We start from the raw sequence: 22,056 nt of genomic DNA, 5'->3' as shown, positions 1-22,056 counted from the left end.
GTATGTAAGGGCAATATTTACAACACGTGCCTATCATTGGGACTTTGTCCCACTTTTATTTATGACCTTGTCCACATGTCTTGCTGTTAGAGGTTGAGAGATATGGGTGTGGGTACAGAGTGCATTCTACTGTGCAGAAATGTCCATTATATGTGTAGTATATTCCACATAGAACTGTGCCTTCCAGGTATGTCAGTGGCAGAGCAGTACAGAGTAATGTGGTGAACCACTGACAGCAATTGTGTATTGGTTGATAAGTTGCTATGACATTAGTAAGGTATTGGTACTGAAGCCCTTATAACCCACGCAGATGGGTCACCTCAGCAGAGTCTGTATGCAATGGGGTAGAGGGACAGTGCTGTTAGCCTATCTGTGTAGGGTAGGTGTTTGGGGTTTGAGGTAAGGCCTTAGTGTTTGCAAGACCCCGGTGTGTGGAGTGTACATGGTCTGTGGTGTGTAAGTTTGTGGATATTGCATGTGTTTACTGGGTTTACCTTTGAAAGATTGAAAATCAACCTACCGAATGGCCCTTTGTGTGAACTGGAATGACAAAAATCGTGAGTCCGATCTGCACCAAAGTTTGAAAATCAGCAAATAGAAAACCAGATTTGCTGATTTTCGAACTTCAATTCAAAGACAAAGCATAATGCAGGGGGGCTGCGCCCCCTGCACCCACATGTGGAGGGCTGCACCCCTCACACCCCCCTTACTTTATTATTCTAACTCCTAGGTTGCACTACAGTGGGGAAAGAGTCCACTTTCTGATCCCCACTACAGTGAACCTCACACCAAAAATGCCGAATCTGCAATGAGTGAATGTTAATGTGCATTCGCTCATTGCACATTCGATGCATTTTGTTTTTGGCCTTCCGAAAACTTGAAAAACTCCTTTTGGACTTTTGTGTTTCATACATGTGCATTATGCACATGTAAAGGTAAACCATTTACTGACTCCATACACTGCATGGCACCTATGTTATTGCACAATTTGTTCTGGTGTGCACATTCTCCATTTGTTTGGCCAGTGGTTCCCCTTCCCCTTATGTGTATCTCTTTGTCCTTCTGTAGTCCAGTCACAGGTTTGGCCACAGTAGCTGCTGTTATGTATTTGTAATTCTGATATTAGCTGGGTAAATGCTGTTACATCACACACAAGGCTGTGGACTTCACACCTCTGAGTGTACCTATTTAGCAGGTTGCCCGTCATTGTACCACTACATTTGCTGTGGTACTTAGATGGTTTGTGTTGCTATATATTATTATGAGGCTACATGTGGGCCTAGCCATCATACCGTCACAGACTGACATCTGGACAGGCCCATATATGACAGTCAGACAAAGGTCCACACATGGGGACAGGGTGTTAATAATGTTCTGCCAAACATATACAATTCGGAGACCAGTTTGGTAATTGCTTGCTTTCTCTTATGGGTATGAGATCTGCTTCCCCACTGTCTGCCATTGTTGTTTGCATGACCTGACCCTTTCTTGTTTTGCAAATAGTTTGCAGGCAAATGCAATGCTAGGACAAGTGGAGCAGATATACAAGGCATACTTGTGCTCCTTTTGTGAGAACCTGTCATTCCAGGGGTATGGATGTTGGCCAGTAACATGTTGTCAGTGCTGACACAGTGTTGGCAGCCTTTTATAACCAGGCAGTATATTGACATTTGGGTACCTGCTGTACTACTAGGCACCATACCTCCTGACATTTTAGAACCAGACATCTGGACAAAGCCATAAGTAATTTGGGTACAAAGACCTACATATAGGGACCATTGTTAACTATTGGCCTTACAAACCTAGAAAGATGATACCATAACAGATTTTGCATTGGCATGCATTTTCCTAAAAGGTATGAAGTCTGAAACTACAATCTGTCATTATTTTCTGACTTTAGTCTTTTGTGATTTGCCAATGATTTGCCAAGAAACCACAATTTCCTGATAAAGAGACCATAAATATGATACAAACCTCTGGACATTATGTGAAATGTCTATACAATGGAGGGATATGCTAGGCACTGTGTAAGTTACTCTGAGCTATGTACTGTCCATATACGTGTCACCTGTCCCAGACCTGTCCAGCTTTTCTTCAGTAACAGATACTGATGTCTGGACAGTGTGTAGAGCTCCTACCATAGCTGTATTTGACATACAGAACAGTTGGCATTTTTTTCTTGAAACATGGAGCCTGTTAACCACAGTACTGTACCTAGACCACTAAGACATGACAGCCAAGAGTAAGTGTAGACCACATACAGACAGTATTGACCAAACATATACATAGCTCATTGACCCCTGCATATTATGGACAAGCAACAAGTTATCAGGTTGACTGGGACACCCCTGGGAATGTGTGCTCTGCTGCTTATACCCTAAAATCATTACTGTTACCGCATTTCTATGGGAACATGTGTGTGTGTGTGTGTGGGGGGGGGCACACCTGTCAGCTGTCCACATTTGCGCAGACTGTGCTGATGTTCCCTTTATATTTTGGTTCCATTTAGCATAGTATTGGGCCTGTCTTGGAGACTACAGGCATATCACTAAAGACCACAAGTTAGATTGTAATGGCAGACATTTGGGTATTAGACCTTCAGAACCTTGCTGCAACTACAAGACCTGCTGTGATATCACTGTGTAGGTCTGCATGGGCATATTTCATCATTGTCCCCATTTTGGGCCTTTGCCAGACATTTCTGTATAGTTTTCTATGGCTGACTTGTTGGGTGAGGCTGAGGGGTGAGTATGGGACCCCCACATTGACATCCATGCATGTGATCTATGACCCCCTAGTTTGTTAGCCCCACACATATGCTGCAGTGTGATTTGTCACCTATGGGAGTACTGCATTCTCTGGGGAAGCCAGTATTGGGCAGACATTTCCTGTTGTCCCACATAGCTGTCAGTTGTCTATTGCTATCCCGGTAGCCCACTACATTCCCTTGCATGCATGCAGCAATAACATAGCTATGCTACCACAATGTATTACTCCATTCATTTTGTTGTTAAGAAGACTGACTTACCTTGTGACTGCAGCAGTTGCGAGGATGGTGCTTGAGGGCTGTCCCTGTCAGATACACACAATACACAACCTATACATGGTAAGATATAGGTACTCTGATGAATGTGGCTTCCATTTTGCTGTGTGTGCAAGCCAGAGAGAGGTGTCAGTCCCTGGGTCCCTACAGTGTCAGTGTGTGTGCTATGTGCTGCCTCTTTGCCAAGGCCTGGGCATACTGGACACTCCTCCATCTGCCTACAGGAGCAGGCTCAGGGAGTTCCTCCTCCGAGTCCCCCTGTGCCTGTGGGGGTCTTGGCAATAGTGGGGGGCTGTGTGGCCTTTCCCTGTGATGTTTCTGCTGCAGCTGTTTCCACAGAATCATATTGTGTAGCATGGCACATACTATGAAAATGTGTGCACATGCGGCTGGAGAGTACTGCAGGGCTCCACCAGATATGTCAAGGCAGTGGAACCATAACTTGAGCATCCCAAACACATGCTCTATAATGTTCATGGCTTGTGCGTGTGCTTCATTATGGCATTCTTCAATGTGTGTGTGTGTGTGTGTGTGTGTGTGTGTGTGTGTGTGTGTGTGTGTGTGTGTGTGTGTGTGCATTTCTGATGGGTGTCATCATCCATGGCTCCAATGCATAGCTAGCATCCCTCACCCGGTGGCCATATGGGGTGTCTCTCCGGCAAATGCCTGGTACAGATGTGAAGCATGCCACATGTGGGAGTTGTGATAACTACCAGGGCTGCCAGCACACACATTCATGATAATTTCCTGGGCATTGCACATGACCTGGCAGTTGATTGAGTAATAGCCCTTGCAGTTGACATAGACTCTACCCTCTTCACTGGGTGGTGCCTTAATGTGAATGTGCGTGCAGTCTATGGCACCCGGTACCTCTGGGTAGTCTGCTACATAGTGGAAGAGATGTATATTGCTAGTCCTCTCCTCACGGGTGCTGGGGAAATATATGTGGTCACCGGCATGTGTTTGCATGACATCCTGGATGTAGATGCCTGTGAGACCCCCATGATGCCCCCAGTAGGCCTTTGGAAAGTACCTGTAGCTAGTATTCCTAAGGCTACACATACCTTGGTTTCAACTGGGATGGGTTCCTCTCTGCTGGCTCTGGGTCTGACATGAGGCTGGCACAGCTCACAGAGTCACTGAATTTAGTCCCTGTCCACCCTGTAGCACTCTAGTATCTCCAGATCATGTAGCCCCTGGTAGGTTACCCTGGGTCTGACCATTCTTCTCCTCCTCCTCCTCAGTCTGGCATGGTTGTCAGCATTGTCCTCTTCACCACCCTCAGCCTCTAGCACATACTGATGTATCAAAGTGACAGCAGCCCCTAACAGTTTGTCAGTTAAAAGTCCCCCAAGTGTATACATCAATGGTGTAGTGTTTGTGAGAAAAAACAGACTGAAAGGTGTTTGCATAGTTTATACTAGTGTGCTGCAGATGCTGCTTGTGTGATTGGCTGACTATAATACATTCCACCTGCTAGCTTTATTATTAATACTTGAGTGCCTTTATTCTGCTGTTTCACAGTGTTTTCTTCCCATTTCCGCCCCTTCGAAGCCTCGCTGCGCGCCACTCACACCAGCTGCTCAAATGTAAACACTTCTCCTGTTGTTTTTTTTTCATTGTTTCCCTTGTGTTTAAGCTTCATGGCATGCAGTGCAAACCCCTGCAGCTATAGTAAACAGTTTTGAGCAGAAAGGACCCTCCCAGGGGTGTGAACATGCTCAGCATTTCATGAACTAACTCAGCATACCACCTTGCTTAGCTGTGCTTACCTGAGCACAAATAGAGGCAGGGCAGCTCCAATGTGCTTACATCAAGCATGACACGCCCCCTTTTCATGTCAGCTGTTTCTCCAGCTTACACTGCAGCATTATAGCTCCTACACGGTTAGGTGCCGGTGGATATGGTCTTCCATTTTGCTGTTCAATAAATTTAGCTCATTTGCATACCCCACCGTCATAGTCCCTTGTTACACCACTACACCAGAGCCTTTCTCCTTAGCAGCCAGTGTTACCTGTTACTGTTCTGGCTCTGCATGCTACCCACTATAATGGCAAAATTCAGATTTCACTTAAAATTGTCTTTTTACATTTTATTTTATTTTCTGCACATGCATGATCTTGTTTGCATGCCGCTGCGCTACTCTTAAATGGCCGTAATTGGCCAAAAAAAACCTTTTATTTTTATAATTTTGCAAACTGTTTTCCATGCCAATGGCCATATTTTTGGCCATCGGAATGCCTAATAGCTATAATACATGCTTTACTTTGAGCTGCCATGGCCCCGTTTTTTTTTTTTGCAGAAATGTACATGGTTAGTAACCAATACATTTCTGCAATGGACACTGCTCTGCCACGGATGCCTGCCTGCTTAGTGAATCACTAATTCACCTCATTTGCATGGTTTTCACCAACAAATGAGGTAATTATCATTATTCAGTGGTGTCTGTGTCAGAATAGTGCTGGCAGGCTCATGCACACCTGCAGCCTTGTTTACTGGATTGTTTGGTGGCCATATTCCGTGCAGAAGTTGCTGCACTATTCTGACACGGACATTTCCCTTTATTGAATTCCAGCCATAAAGTACAAGGGGAAAAAGAGGCTGCTTCTTTTCTTGCAACAACTTCAGTGTAACAAATGTTTAAATTTCTTAAAAAAGATTTATTTAGCTCAAGCAATTCCTTTATTGTAATGGTTAGAAGGGTTTATGTAACTGCCGACTAAAATGCTAGCTATTTCTTATGAAATACCAAACTGTGAGATGGAGAGGGATGGCTCTGACCTGAGACAGTAATCCAAAAGGGACAAGCTTATTGTGTATGCCTGTTAGTCAGGTTTGCCACATGGCGATGAAAAGGATTCATAAACGTTAGACTACACATAGACTGAGTTGAAATCTTGGAATAGACTATTTTACATGTGTGTGTGTGTGTGTGTGTGTGTGTGTGTGTGTGTGTGTGTGTGTGTGTGTGTGTGTGTGTGTGTGCACATGTTATGTATGTGTGTGGTGTGTGTATGTGTGGTTTACTCTTAGTGATCGGTTTACAAATGGTATAATATGCTCTGAAAGAGGAGCTAGTCCTTTGGAGACTGAAGGTGATCCTAGCAAGTGAGTTTCAAAAGTTCAAGGATTCCTGAAAATTTAGATGCACATGGATCTGAATCTTGGTAATGGTGGAATAAGAGGGACTAGACTGTTAATAACTTCACATCTGGATAAGTACAATATGACAAAGTTCAAAAGGCAAAAATCTGACTATAAAGTTAATTAGATTCCAGTCTGTTGGGGATTAAAAATTAAAAACGTTGCATAAATGTGAACAATAAAAATTAAAGAAGGAGATTAAGTTAGAAAGCAATGCATTTAGATGCTATCTAAAAGTTCACACTGACAGGAAAGCACCTGGTTAAGGTTTAACTGGATCTAAGATGCCATAATGGGAAAGTCCAAGTAAAAATAAAGACAAGTCTTCCTGGTAGTCAAGTTAAAGTTATATTTGCCTAAACTGTGACTAAACTATAAAAAATATTATGCTATAAATCAATCTATACTCAGCATGCTTTAAAATATTAAGTGTCTGGTTAAAGATACTGTGCATTTGTTTGTAAGCTTTATGTAATTATGCAAATATGTAAGAGGTCAACAGTGTAATGGTACTTGTTCACTTTCTCATGCAGTAAGAGTTGCATGGAAGGAAGAAGGAGGCTGTTGAGTGAAACTGTCTGAATCAGCCATCGTAAGCAAATATAAGTGGGCAGCTTCCTCATACCTGTGCCTAATTAAGTGGAGCACTGGAAGTTTAGTGCATTGCAAGACTATCTGTATTTCAGAAGTGTTAGATGTTGACACTGCAGCCAGTCATGTAGCACATTATTGCTACATGAAACATCCTAGAAGAAATACTTTGCATCTGTTATCCAGGTTTTAGTGCATAAGAATTTAGTGTGTTACAGTTTATATGCTTTACGTTTAGGTTGCAGATATGTATGTATAAAATTACAGTTGTTTTTATTGAATTTTACTTTGTTGAATCACGAATCACTGAAAGAAACTTATAGAAAACATAGTTCATTGAAAACTCATTTCATAGAATCACATTTTAAGTTGTTTTGGCAAGGAGTGTATATTAACCCCAAAACTGTACAACTGCAGAGAAAACTGAAAAAAAAAAAAAAAACTCATGTAAGGAATTAGTGTTGGTGCTCAAACACAAATTGCACCAACAGAGATTGCCTACAGACCTCTACAGTTTCTATTAAATGTGATTCAGTGAAATGTGATTTCAGTGAAATAATTTTTTCTCAGTGATTTGTAACTCAATGAAATGAGATTTTGTAAAATGCAATGCTGCCATATGTACATAGGGGTGCTCTACACAATATCGAGTGCATGTTTCATCGACAGATGTTTAGTCAACTGCATATGATTAATTAAGCAGCTGAACACACAATTCCCAGGGTTGGAGAATATGCCCTTATTCCATGTTTGTGTGATCTTGGAGTTAGTATATATAATGAGCAGTGGGTTGGTGACAGAGGGGTTGTTCGCTAGAAAAAATTATGTTTTTATTCCTTTTTAAAGTTTTAAATTTTGTGTGTGTTGTCTCTCATTGCGAGTGTACTGGTGTGTCAGTGTTGGCATTTTCGACATTTAGATGTTGACATGTTGCCAGTTGATGTTTGATATTTGATAATTACTACTAAACCTATATATATATATATATATATATATATATATATATATATATATATATATATATATGGGTCCACTTTGTAATTTCAAAATACTGAAATCCCAACTTTCAGTATTTCAAAATTGTAAAGCTGAAAACCCAAGCACAACTCACAATTCCGAAAACACACAACTGCAAAATTCATAATGCCAAAACTATGCTACACATACAGTATACACATAAACAAACACAAAACTCCCCCTCAGAATCAAATAAATGTATCTATACTATAGATAAGCAGGGGCAAGCCACCCTGCACCCCCCAAATTGCACTTTACTGTGTGTATTTGTTATCCTTTCTTCCTATATGAGATGCCCCTCACTGGTGTTAGTGGTGAGGATTGAGGCTCCTTGATTGCTGGGCCTGGGCACGGACGTCACAGGTCCCAAAACTAACTCTTGTGGGACAGCACTAGCTAAATTCCTTCTTCTAATAAGGAAGCCTTAGATTAGAACTGAAATGTCCTATTAATTAGACATCTCATAGCTAAGCAAGTGTATTTGTTCTAAAATCACATTTACTCAATTTATTTAATGGAAGTATAAGGTTTATAAATCTCAAAAGCCCTGATTATATCTACAAGCACCAAGAAGTGAGAAGGCCATCATTTATATTTCATTATACAATGACTCTCCATTAATATTCAAAAACGAGCACACTGATTGGCCAGCCCAACCAGCGTGCTCATTGTAAATTCAAGAATATACTAAGGGAAAATGTCCGGTCACCCGGACTTTTTCCTATTAGTATATCTCCTAACTTTTTTTTACTTTTCTTTTTTCTTGCCCCCCCAAAAAGAAAACAAAAGACCTGAAATGAATGAGGGAGATGGTGTAGAAAAAAATAACAGGTTAATCTGCTGCGTTCTGCAAAATTAAAGAAAAGTACCTAATTATCCTTTTATTTTGTCTGTCCCGGCTCTCCTGAACATAAAAAGTCTCCTCATTTCTTTTTTTTTTATTTTCAATTAAAAAAAAAGCAACGGAGATCTTCCTTTCTCCATTGTTATCTCTGCACAACACTGATGTACTGCGTAAGCGTGGGAACACAAGTCCCTTATACATGCACAATATATCAGAAATGCTCCAGGATACCAGAAAACTACAGAAGGGCAGAATGGAGGCATTATACAATGATGATATTTAAAAAAAGTATTTTTTTTTCTTAAATAATGTCATTGTATAATATCAATAACCCACGACTGGGTGTGGGCAATGCTGGATTTATCCACGGTTGGCTTTGTTTGGTCACTTGGGCTTCACCCTCCTGACCAAACCACATCAACTGTGGGCAAATCCAGCATTCCTCACACCCAGTCGTGGCTTAAAGAAACAGTATCAGCTAATGAGTATGGGGCAGTAATGGTGATACAACCTTTGTAAAAGGCATGCTGCTGATTGCAAAGTGACCCATAATAATTTATAGAGTTAAATATCTGCTTATATAGCCTCCATGCCTCCCTCTAACATTCATACTTCCCCTTATCCTCATAAAGTTCCTTTCCCATCTCTCTGTCTTACTGTGACAATTCACTAATATAATCTAAGTCTAGTTTTAGAGAAATGTTTTAATCATATATAAATTGCATATTATGAAGACTGTAATACTCAGACTATTGCATTACTGCTATACTCATATACTATCCACTTCAGGCCCCTGCAGTCCTGGCAACACTGCACAGCATAAGTGGACTGTTTAGCTAACCCTTAGAAACTCAGGGTTGTCATATCCAACTGCTGTCCATAACCATTACGGTAAAAAGATCACACAGACAAACCAATCAGTAAAAAAAAAAAAGCCTAATGGTGTTTGGCTTTATTGGTATGAATTTCTCCATAACAGACTTAAAAAGAAAAAGTCATGGCCATTCAAAACTGCCATGTAGCTGAAACACCTGATGTCCTTAAGGGTTAATTTGCTTATATCCAATATACCTCTAATACAAGAGGTTTAAGGTATCACACAGTGGAAACTCTAGCTTGGTTAGATTTTTCTTTTAGCTTTTACTGATTTGTTTGTCTGTGACATTTTTACTCATTGTTTTAGTTTGTTAGTTGAGATATTGTGTAGACAGCCTAATGGTTATGGACATCAGCTGGATATGATAACCCTGTGTTTCTAAAGGTTAGCCAAAACAATCTGTCCTTTAAGGTTCATTTGCATATATATGCAATGTGCCTCTAATGCAAGAGGTTTAAAGTATCACACAGTGGAAACTCTAGCTTGGCTAGATTTTTCTTTTAGTTTTTGCTAATTGTTTTGTCTGTGTGACCTTTTCAGTCATCATTTTAGTTTGTTAGTTGGGATATTGTGCAGACACCCTAATGGTTATGGGCATCAGCTGGGTAATATAATAACCCTGTGTTTCTAAAGGTTAGTCAAACAGTCTTGTTATGTAATGCTAATGAAGCTATAAGAAGGCTGAAATATGCATGCATTTATTGGGGTTTGGCTTTATTTGTCTCTAACAGATTTAAAAAGAAAAAAGTTATGGGCATTCTAAACTGCTATGTAGCTGAAACACCTGATGTCCTTAAAGGTTCATTTGCACATATGTAATGTATCTCTAATACAAGAGGTTTAAGAAATCACACAGTGAAAACTCTAGCTTGGATAGATTTTTCTTTTAGTATTTACTTGTGTCTCCATCAACTTTCATATATGATACAGCTTGGCTTGCTTCCTTGAATGTCTCTCCCTCCTTGTTTTCCATGTTTAACTGCTCCAATATTGACGGCTATGCAGGCATAAAAACTTTAAGGGAATTGTGCCTTTCCTTGATAATTTACATTTGTCTCAACTTTTTTTTAGCCCCTTCAAATGCTCAATAACTGGTCAGTAGCTCTTTTTACTTGCTGAACCTGAATCAAGTCTCTCCATCCTATTTCACATTTGTGTTTTGCATTACTGTAGTCCTATTTACTATATGTTAGAGAACAGGCATTATTTGTATGGGTTACTCCTTTCTTTCTTTCTCTTCCTTTTTGATTCCTAGTTATTACATTTTTCTTTATTTATTTATTTTATGAATTCTTTGTTGCCTTTGGTATGCCTGCTCGACCAGCCGTGTCAGTCCCCAGCAATCTACAGTATATCTCACATTCAATGAACTAAACTAAAGTACCATCACAAAAATTGGGTATCCTATATGCTGTAAAGGCTATAAGGCTTTTCCCTGCTTCTTCTGTTTGTACCTGCATACCATATTTGTACCATTCATAAAACTTTTATATTCACAGAAATCATCATCTCTCTTTAAAATCAAAGATGTCTGTTTAGTGCTTCTTACAACTCTCTGAGGTATTATTACTTTCCCAGATGTTCTCCCCCTAATATTAAGTACCTACTTCCCATAGTGTAACTTGGCATGTTTCAGAATATTTTATGTAATGTTTGTGGCTTAAGAAAATGTTGCTTTCCTCTTAGCAAATTTGAATAATTAATGTATTTACTATATTCTTCTCTTATATCTAGATCTGAGATTAATTATTCTGTCTTTATATATCACTGGGGAAACATTGTTATAATAATTTATATACATGCTTTGTGGCATTCTGAGATATTTCCTGAAATAGGAATTAACAGATGGAGCAACAAGACATATGGGATATAAATTTATCCCTGACTTAATTCATTCAAGTGGGCAAAGTAAATCATTCTGCAGAACATCTTCACATCTTTTGTATGGAAGAATTAACAGTGTCTATCTAGGTCATGATATCTGCCTACAGGAGGTTACATGCTTTTCAAAGCTAGCAGCTTCTTAGATAACAGACCCTTCTCATGGTTCATTATTTGCTGAATAGCCATTTTATAAGTTCTAGAGCACTCAGTCAATAAGAGAGCTTCTACGTTTTTCATGTTTCTATCATTCTCCTCTTCAAATCAATCTCTTAGACCTTCTGACTTATCCTGTTGCATTGTCCATTCATTTTTCTGCTCTATCTTCCTGTTTTCATCCATTTTCCACAGGACCAGGAATTATGCTCACTTCCTTGGGTATCATCTTTTTTCTGTTTCTGCCCATGTGAGACAGCCATCTAGTACTTTAGTCTGATTTACTGATTCCCCATATCCTCATTTGTCCTGTTTGATAAATTCCTTGGGTGTCTTTTTGCTGAAAGACCTTCAGTTGAGGTTCCCCCATCCACTTAATTTGTCCTTTCTGAGTTAGGACTTGATGAATGTGGGCTCTCTTGAAGCATAGAATGTGTCTCGGTTTCCTACGGCAGGTTATTCTCTTTCCCACCATAATCGTTTACGTAGTTGACATATTCCAGCATCTTATTATATATGAACTTCATTCCTGCTCTGTAATAATTTCCGGTGCACCAGCTTTTCTAAGAATTCCTAATTTGTACCTATTTTGTTAGCTCATCTACCTTTTCCAGTTTGCCCTTTATTTCTCACATTAGGTCTTTGATTTCTCAGACTTGCCTGTATAAAGTTGTGACCTGCATCCGTCAGAGTAAAGGCTTAAAGCTTTTCCCTCAGCTCCCTGATTTCTTATTCTTGCTTTTACAGTAAGATGTGCATCTTTTTAGCTTTTCGGACTGACTAGGAATTACACTTCTTCACCCTAGGAGTATCTCTTGGATTCCAAGGTAACTCTTCCCATTGATCTCTGCATTTGTTTTACAGTTTACATTGTGATACAGGGTATTATAAACCTTAATCTCTGCAATCTTAAAAGTAAATTGAAATGTACATATCACACTGGTGGCCAAGCCATGTCCCTCCTCTATCAACTGCCTTGATTCCTGTACTTACCACACTGGCTGCCAAGCCATGTCCCTCCTCTATCAACTGCCTTGATCCCTGTACTTACCACACTGACTGCCAAGCCATGTCCCTCCTCTATCAACTGCCTTGATCCCTGTACTTACCACACTGACTGCCAAGCCATGTCCCTCCTCTATCAACTGCCTTGATCCCTGTACTTACCACACTGACTGTCAAGCCATGACACTCCTCTATCACCTGCCTTAATCCTTGTATCTTACTGTGTCTGCAATTGTGCTAAAATGAAAGAAAAGACACTGTTCACCTCAGAAAGGTCACTGATGCAGAAAATCAAACAGTAATATAACTGAATTATATCAATAACACTTTGTATGAGAGTTTCAAATGGGAATGTTAATAAACCTCTAAGACATATACCTTCTGGTATGATATGGCAATTTTCTTACCAAGGGTAACTTTAAAATATGTACTCGAAAATGACAGAACTCCAGCTACAGTTATCAAGCACATACCACTCAATATGAAGTGCTACATGCCATTCTAAGATATCAAATGTGTGTTAATTACTTGAGACTCCATATACTCCTCAGAACTAAATAATTAAGTCAAAGGTATTCCATCAGAACAGAAAGGATGGGAAAGATTATGTAAGTAGAGTAACATCCAACCTGTAGGATCAGGTTGTAGCACTGGGGAATTTTGACCAATTAGGGGTCAGAAAGATGAGGTTTGGGGATAATCCAAATATATGAGCAGTGACTGTGATGGTAAGCAGTAGGAAATGAAAGGGGATGAGGATCTCAACAGTGAAAGGTATTATAGGAAATGTGAGTGGTAAGGTTAGAATTTAAAGGGTCTCATTGGATATATCAGCAGTTAGAAAAGAAGGACAGGATGGCCCAATGATCAGTAAGAAAGTGTTTTTTGGATCAGGAGTAGAAAAAGATGTGTTTGATGGAATTTGGTGAGGTGCAAAGGGTCAGAGAGCTCTGCAGTGATGGTAGAGTTTCTTCATCAGAGAAGAAAAAACAATAGAGCAAGATCTTAAAAGGATATATGAGAGATTTGATCCAAGGAATATATCTGAAATCTCAGGAGCAAATTGGAAAGAAGAAAATAGGTGTCATGGTCTCAATCACAGTGGTGTGAGGTACTGCAAGTGTTCAAATGATTAAGGTAAATAGGTCCAGTACAAGATCAGCAGATCAAATCCTAACCAAATGGCTTATCACACTGTTTAAATTACAGCTAAGACAACCAGGGAGAAGTATTTGTAGTTGTTCAAGGAATAAGGCAAAAGCAACATATATATATTTTGGGACTGTATGGGTAATGGACCTTTAGGGAATATATACAAGGAGTGGCTGAAGATAGCTGATAACTCAGTAGAATATATACAAGGAGTGGGTGAAGATAACTGATAACTTGGTGGAGAAGAGTTAGCAAGTAGACTTGTATGGAACTGAAGCAAGTTCCAAATGTGCCTTAGAAATGAGTTATCATATATGTTGTCTTTCGGCTTTTCCCGGTTAGGGGTTGCCATAGCAGAACTCTGGTCTGCTAATGATTGACAGTAGATTTTCATGAATGCCAAGGTGCCAGCTCGATGTTCAACCTTCAATGAAGGCACTCCCATTTACGCATGTCTTTTGAATGCCCACCCAACAGCGGGAAGGACATGCAGACTCCACACAGAAGGCACTCCCCACACTCCAGCCAAGAATCGAACAGGAGAACCTTTCGCTGTGAGGCAACAACGCTACCACTGCACCACTGCAGAAGTCTGTATATATATATATATATATATATATATATATATATATATATATATATATATATATATATATATATATATATATATATATATATATATATATATATATATATATATATATATATATATATATATATATATATATATATATATATATATATATATATATATATATATATATGTGTGTGTGTGTTTGTGTGTGTATATATATATATATATATATATATATATATCTATATCTGTGAACATGACAGGTTTGCACATTCAAATTTTAAGACTTACACCAACTGTACCCCATTATCTGGCACACCAAAATAAACACATAAATAGTTATTGCCCCTATTGTAATGTCTTACTTGAATAAGCACACTAAAAATATCTGCTTTGATACAATATGGAAAAATAACCTACAGCATTTCAGATGTTGTCCCTTGTTTTTTTTTTTTTGTCTGATTCTTATGTTAGCTTTTATTCATGCCAAGTGATGGTCATAGTGTTCTCTTCAGCATTCTTGCTTTCTTACATGTTTAATTTTTCCTTCTTCTCCCATGAATTCTGTTATATAGTTTGCTCAGTATTTTCATAAAAATAATAAATAGCAGCAACAATCATGCAAAATTACAATCCATTTTCCATGTCAAAGTAAAGTGGATTTGTGGATAAAGTGCATAAAACTTGTAATGGAAAATCCTGATATGAATAGTGAGATGGTGTGTAGAAAGAATGGACTGTAGAATTGTTTGTTTATTATCATGCAAAGCAATGGGAACAGGCAGGCTTTGTAGATGGATTTGAACGCAGATTAAAGAAGGTTGTATTTGACAGCATAAAGCATTCTGCCATCTGCACTGACATGCCATGCTCAGTTGGCTTAAAAGAAGCTTTTTGAGGTAGTTATTGTTAACATAAATATTTATCATGAGGTACTATAATGAAAGGGTCCTGGCACTAATTGTTAATATAGAATTTATCATGTTTATTTTTATTGCTTGCCCTCAACTACCCAGATTTTCACATAATGTCCAGTTTTTGTGACATATTTTTGGTCTGTTCCTCATAAAAATTGTGATTTCTTGGCAAATCACTGGAGGCTGATGTCACTAAATAATGACATGTATTTGAATTTCAGACTTCCTATCCTTCAGAAAATTCATACTAACAAAGGTTCTGTTATTTTAGCAACTTTATAAGTTTATTAGAACAACGTTTAAAATCTGTTCCTATTTGTGGGCTTTTATCCCATCTTTATTTTATGCTTCATCCAGATTTATTGTGCTAATCAGGTGAGAGGTTTGAGGAGGAGGAGAGTAGTTTTAAGACTAGATTCTGTTCAGGTGAGGTTTTTTAGTTGCCTGAAGATGTTTTTCTCCGTTTAAGTGCAAACATTAATATTTAAGGCCGAAAAGGAATTCTTTGATGTCATCTGACACTGGTTTGGAGTGAGCATATTTCAGGCAGGCTTGAAGATGCAGTTGTATCTAGCTGCAGCCCATTTTCAGATTTAGATCTTACTTGCATGTTCATGCATCTTTAATAGTTGATTGTTTCAGACATTAACTGGGTTCATGCCTGAGTTTCAGGAGACCATTGCTCCAAGCTTTTATTGCAATGAAGTATAATGATGAAATCTAAGCAGCTCTGTCCTCTTTAGTCCATCATGTGTCTTGTTACTGAATGGCTGAGCTCCAGTGCTGATATGCTTCTGGGGAGTGTAGCTAATTATTTTAGTCCTTTTTTAATTTCTCCAAATCTTTTGGGTTTCTAATACCATGATGGGAATGGACCCCATTCCTAAGTCACAGTACGATTAAAGTTCTTGAAATTAGTATTGTTTCAGTCTTTGATGTCAGCCAAAATTGCTCTCTGCAGCACCCACAATGTGCCCAGTAATAACTCCTTCTGTAATTTGTACGGCATTACATGCATTGGTAACATATGTAAATATGACTGTAGGTTCTTTTTTATAAGACCAGTTACGCCTACTACTATTGGAACTGTCAGGGTATCTTTCTTCCACATTGCTCTCATTTCTGCCTTCAAATCTTGATATTTTATGACTTTGTGTCTCTCTGTATGCAAGAGAATTCTGCAAGTGATAAACTCTTCAGTGTTGCAAAGGATTACAGGAAATGCAAGACAACTGAGTTATAAAACCTCTTACAACTTGCCAGTGCCCACCATTATACTGTACCCCTCTTCTCAATAAGAGCAAATCAGTTCAGTGCCAAAATAAATTTATTGGTACCCATCCATTCATTTAGATTTAATTTGAAGAATACTACAGTGTCACTTCACTTAATTTGCAGAAGAAGTCTATTCCAGAGATAAAATAGGCCTTGGGTAATACATTTGACTCTTTAGCATGTTTTTTAATGTGCTGGTAGAGATTTAAGTCCCTAGTTCTAGTATAATGGTGGTAAATGACTTTCAAAAGATACAATAGATCAAGGAGGATGGGGTTCCTAATGGTGCAGAAACCCACAGGAGCCTGGAAGAAACCAAGTAATGGGATAGTACTTCAAGTCTTTTCTGGTAGGTCATAGACTTTAGGCCAACAACTTTCTTGGCTAGTAACATCTGGGGCCTTTCCATTTATTAAATGTGTCTAGAAATGTCCATCCTAAAGGGACAGGGAGTTGACCCCAAAACTGGTCTAAACAGAGATGGAAGTTATTCGCTTTTGAAATGAATGATATACCTTTAGGCATAAGTTGTACTCAAATGATTTTACTGACTACTCTTGCTACATGGTGGTCAAAGGAGTAGGAATTAGTGACTCAGGTACAAAGATTCCTAATAGCATTAAAATTTTGGAATGAAATATTGGTAATATTGTCTGTTGAGGGAGAGATGTGTTTAACAAATGTGATAATCCTAAACCTTTCTACATTTAACTCATTCAAGGCTATAATGCCTTTTTGCATTCTTCCAGTTAACACCCATAGCTCCTTATGGCATTCAGACATTTTTCAGATCTGTCATCCTTAACTAAGTAAGTCACAAATTAATAATAGGCAGTATTAGAAAGTGTAAGATGTAATGCTAAGATTCTTTATCTTGGATGTTCTGCTATGCAGAAATTAATGACTGTTTTCCTCTTATTAGTCATTGTTTCATATTTGCATTCATATGTTATTGAGGAACATAGTAAGAAATACCTTGGTGGAAAAATGAAAAGCACACTGTCGATGTAGAATTAGAGTACACTGTCCTGGAGATATTGATATCTATTGATATTGATTGGTGTGACTGTACTGACTGTTGTCGATATAAAGAAAACTTTTTACTGGTAACATTGCTGTTTGAACCATTTTAATAATGTTTATTGTTCACAAAATATTTGCACTTCTTTGTGTTATGTTTTTAAGGTGATTTCCCAGACAATGCTTTGGAATACAAAAATGTCTGTAGGGTACTAGAGATTCCACATCACATAAGTATTAATGAATTAACTTTAGTCTTTTTGCTGCACACCATATACTTACGAGATTTCGTTTCTGCTATAATGAATGGATATCAGATGGAAAGGTGACAATAACAGTCAGTTTGCAGTTATCTGTTAACATAGTTAAAAGTCCTGATTTCTGGTCTGGAGGTCAGGGATGTAAATGTTGGAGGGGGGCACAGTAGTGACAGTACTGACCCTTGGGATATACCACTAGTTGCCTCCATATTTTCTGAGGAGGTGTCTACCACCTTAACTAAATGGGTTCTATCTTTCACCCAGTTGGCTTTCAAGTTCAGAATTTATGAAATTACTTAAAATGTCAGCATGAGAAATAGTGTTGAGTGCTTTGGCCAAATTAAAATAAGCTGCTTGAACAGAATGTCCACTGTCTACAACCTGTATGACCTGAAAAAGTTAACTAAATTGAGCATGCAGGCTCTCCCTTTGACAAACCAAAACTGGTGAGGGTTTGACCTGATAGGTTTTTGATATAATCATTTATGAGGTCAAACATGATGCATTCTATTGGCTTGGCATATCAGACTAGTTGGGTTAATTGGTCTGTAGTTTCCTGTGTCCATGATATGGCTGCCCTTGTGTAGGGGCATCATCACTATAGTTCACTGTACTTCAGGGGACAAATTCAACAGCAAAGATTGAGTTAAAGCAGTTTAACAATGAGTCTCACGAGGCATGTTTGACACTTTATTAGCCATCCTGAAAAATTAGCAGACCTCATAGAAGTAGTATTTTTGTTCTTACAGATCACCTTTAGTAAGTGCTCCTTTCTAATATTAGGAGGTGTAAAGAATTCATGAGGGTTCCCAGTGGATGTGGGTGTACATCACGGTTGATCTCTAAGCCCACTAAGGTTCATACTGGTGATGGACTACATAAGGAAATAGATCAGATGGAACAGATCAACAAAGTTTCTGTATGCATATGATGTGATATTAGAGGTAAACTCTGAGCATGAACTTCAACAAAGGATAGGAAGTGGAATACTAAACTGAAGGCACATTTGATGAAACTGAGTACAGATAAACCAGCTGTAATGGCAGCAAAAGGAGGAAGTCAGAAGAAGATGAGAATTGATATAGAAAGGAAAATAGTGTAACAGATTAACAGGATAAGAGATTCAAGTATCTGGGAGGGTGGGTCTAGGAGAAGGGAAGTCTGAAGGAGGGAGTCAAAGCTGGAGTCAGTGGGACTGGCAGCAACTGGGATAGAGTCTCAGGGGTAGTGTATGAAAGAAGAATGCAAAGAAGCTGAAACATATTACTGTACAGTCCAGAAAACTGGTCAGTAAAGGTAGAGCAGTTAAGAAAGCTAGAGGTGATGGAGATAAAGTACCTGAAATGTGTAGGATTCACACTACTAGAAAGATGAAGAAATAAGGATATCAAAGCAGAAGTATCTCTAATTTGTGTGAAAGTCAAAGAGAATGGATTGTGGTGGTTTGGGCACATGTGCAGAAAAGCAGAAGGCAATCTGATAAAGAAGACTTGGGACAGTCTGGAAGAAGGTAACAGGAAATGAGGGTATCTTGCAAAGAGATGGAAGGACTGTGTGAGAGAAGGCCTGGGACTGTCAGGCATGACTGTTGAAGAAGGTAGCAGAGTGGCATTCAATAGAGAGAAATGGAGACAGTTAACACAACACCCCAACACATGTAGAAAATAGGAAAAAGGGGGTTGTTGCTGATGACAGTAATGATAAAGGATTTAGGAATTTGGGTGACTAAGAGCTGTTTCTCATCATATGAGCCATGTTCTTTAGGTAGAATCTTTGACTACTTGTTTTGCTGACAGTATATTTATTATTTTCCTGTAAATAAACTGGACAGCATGAAGTCTATAAAGTGTATGTTAATATTTTAAGTGTGCATGCATTTTTAATTAACCTTGTCTTTTTTAGCACTTTATTGGGCTACAACATTCTGATACTTTAGTCCAGGTGAGTAGGGCTGTGAGCTGCATATTTAGTGCAGAGTTTGAATCCTTCAGTCTTCATTTGCCTGCCATGTGACTGTCCAAATCACTTGACCAGACAGTAATCCTCATCTGGCACTGCCCCTGTAAAGGGGCACTTATATCCAGTGGACTGTTCCAAGCTGTTAACAAATTTGTTGCACATTTGTCTTCCAAATTCCTGCACTCTTTACATAGATTCTGATTGGTTTTCACTGTATGCAATTTGACTATGAGTTCCAGAAGAACGTCTTGTATTTTAATGGATTGCCAAATGCATTTTCAGTAAATGTGAGTTTCAAGAGAATAGTTGTTTTTTGTTGTTCTTGCTAAGTGTATTTTCAGTCTGAGACTGTTTTGTTTTCCAAAGCAAATGGATCAATGTTTTTTTTTTCTATAAAATTTTAAAATAACAGTTTTAAATTAAATCCAAATCTGTGTGAAAATTATAGAAGAAAAAAAAATAGTACATAGTATGTGCACTGACCGGTTTGTTATTGGGAAAACACAGGCATGTAATGACATATTGCTATGACTCTAAGGGTAGTCCATTACCTTGGCTAGGGCCCCATTTGATCATGCTCCAGATCTGCTTGGTGTACTGAGAAAGGGCTCAAACTAAATTCTAAGAAATGCAGTATTATCTCCTTTGGAAAACAATAAGGTGCTACCTCCTCCTGCATGAATGACACCCCATTCTCCAATGAGTCTGTCTTCCTCTCCCTTCACTACTATGTTGTAACTGTAGTCAGGATGTTGTTCTATTTATCACAACTGATCATCAAGACCATCTCTTCCAAAACCAAGAAAGTTGTTGTTCCCGTATAGTCTTGCCCTGGTTTGACCCATTAAGTGTAAAGACTGCAGAGGTTCTTAACAAAAAGTATCTTGGACCTCAAAAATCTTAGCTATCAAGAGAGGCTAGAAACTCTTTTCCTGTACTCAGTGTCATATAGACTTGTGAGGGGAGACATGCACCTTGCTTTCCATGCCATTAGGGATCCTATTATCCAGAAGCCTCCATTTTCTTTATGTGTGTCAAATAGTGTAATGAAAACTAGAAAAAGAGATCTTGATCTACATTGTGGAATGAATGCAACAAAATGAAGGGATTGATTCATCACCCAGTGCCTCTCCTTGCTCAGGCACAGACTTTCTTATTATGTCAAACAGTACAATTCCCTGGGGGCCGTCTAACATAACTTAGACAATTGGATGAGTATCCTAAAATATACTCCAGGACATACAGGCCTTGCTGTCCTTCAAAAGGTTTGTAAACCCTGAGGGTGGTTATTGGCAAAGGATTGAAAGCATCTAGTAGCTTGCATTTCCTGTGATTGCTATGATTCTTATGATTTAATTGTATTCCACTGTATGATATATTGCTGAGAATTCCGCATTCCTGTAATGGATTAGGGATTTACAGTGCAATCAAGTGCATAGGCTACTGCATTTTTACTGAACTCGAGCATTAGACTTATACTAACCTATGGGTTGATGAAGACTGAACTCTTGAGCTTCATTTGTCAGTAGTCCAACTCACAGAGGATCATAGTCCCAATACAGGAAATCATTGTCTGTCAGTTCTGCTGGTGCTGATGTCTTTTGTGGGGGGAATTTCCCTCTTCTTTGAATTAGTGTGACCATGGAGTTCTATATATAAGTTTGGGGGATGGGGGGCTTGCCCCCCACATCAGGGTTGCAGACAAGCTGCCAGCATTTTGAATAAAACAGCAGTGTTTAATTTGAACTGCAAATTCATTTCTGCTTTACAAGAGGACATGAATATGCATGCATATTGTAACTTAAGATTCAAACATATAGGAAAAAACTCTGGGTCCACATATATAAATAAATAAAGAATAAAACACATTTTAGTGACATTCACCGGGAAAGATAAAGCGTGAGGTATCAGCAGGGCCCAATGTAATGTATAATAAATTAATTACTTCACTTTGCTAGACTCCTTAACTTATCAGAGATACAAACTAAGAAAAATGTGCAAACCACAACTAGCTAACAAGAAATTGTTAATTGAAGGAATTAAGGAATTGTTAAGGCAGTGCAAGGCAAGAGTGTAACACAGAGAAACATGATTTATAAAACAGACAGAAAATAAGCATTAGTAAAATGCAGAAAGTTAGAAACAAATGCCAGGTGATGTAGATATTGTAAAGAAGATATCATCTTTATTGACAATGTCCTGCATTGGAAACACATGAACCAATACAAAAATCAAATCACTTTGCCAAGGTGTATAACACTAAGCAAACAAATTAGATAGTACAGCTGAGAAGAAATAAAGATGCCACCAGAGTCAGAAGGTTTTTGCAAACATTAAGAAA

Source organism: Protopterus annectens, chromosome 9.part0 (genome assembly GCF_019279795.1).
Source record: "Protopterus annectens isolate FY-2018-M chromosome 9.part0, PAN1.0, whole genome shotgun sequence".
Lineage (NCBI taxonomy): Eukaryota > Metazoa > Chordata > Ceratodontiformes > Protopteridae > Protopterus > Protopterus annectens.
Note: the sequence above shows the minus strand (reverse complement) of the source record.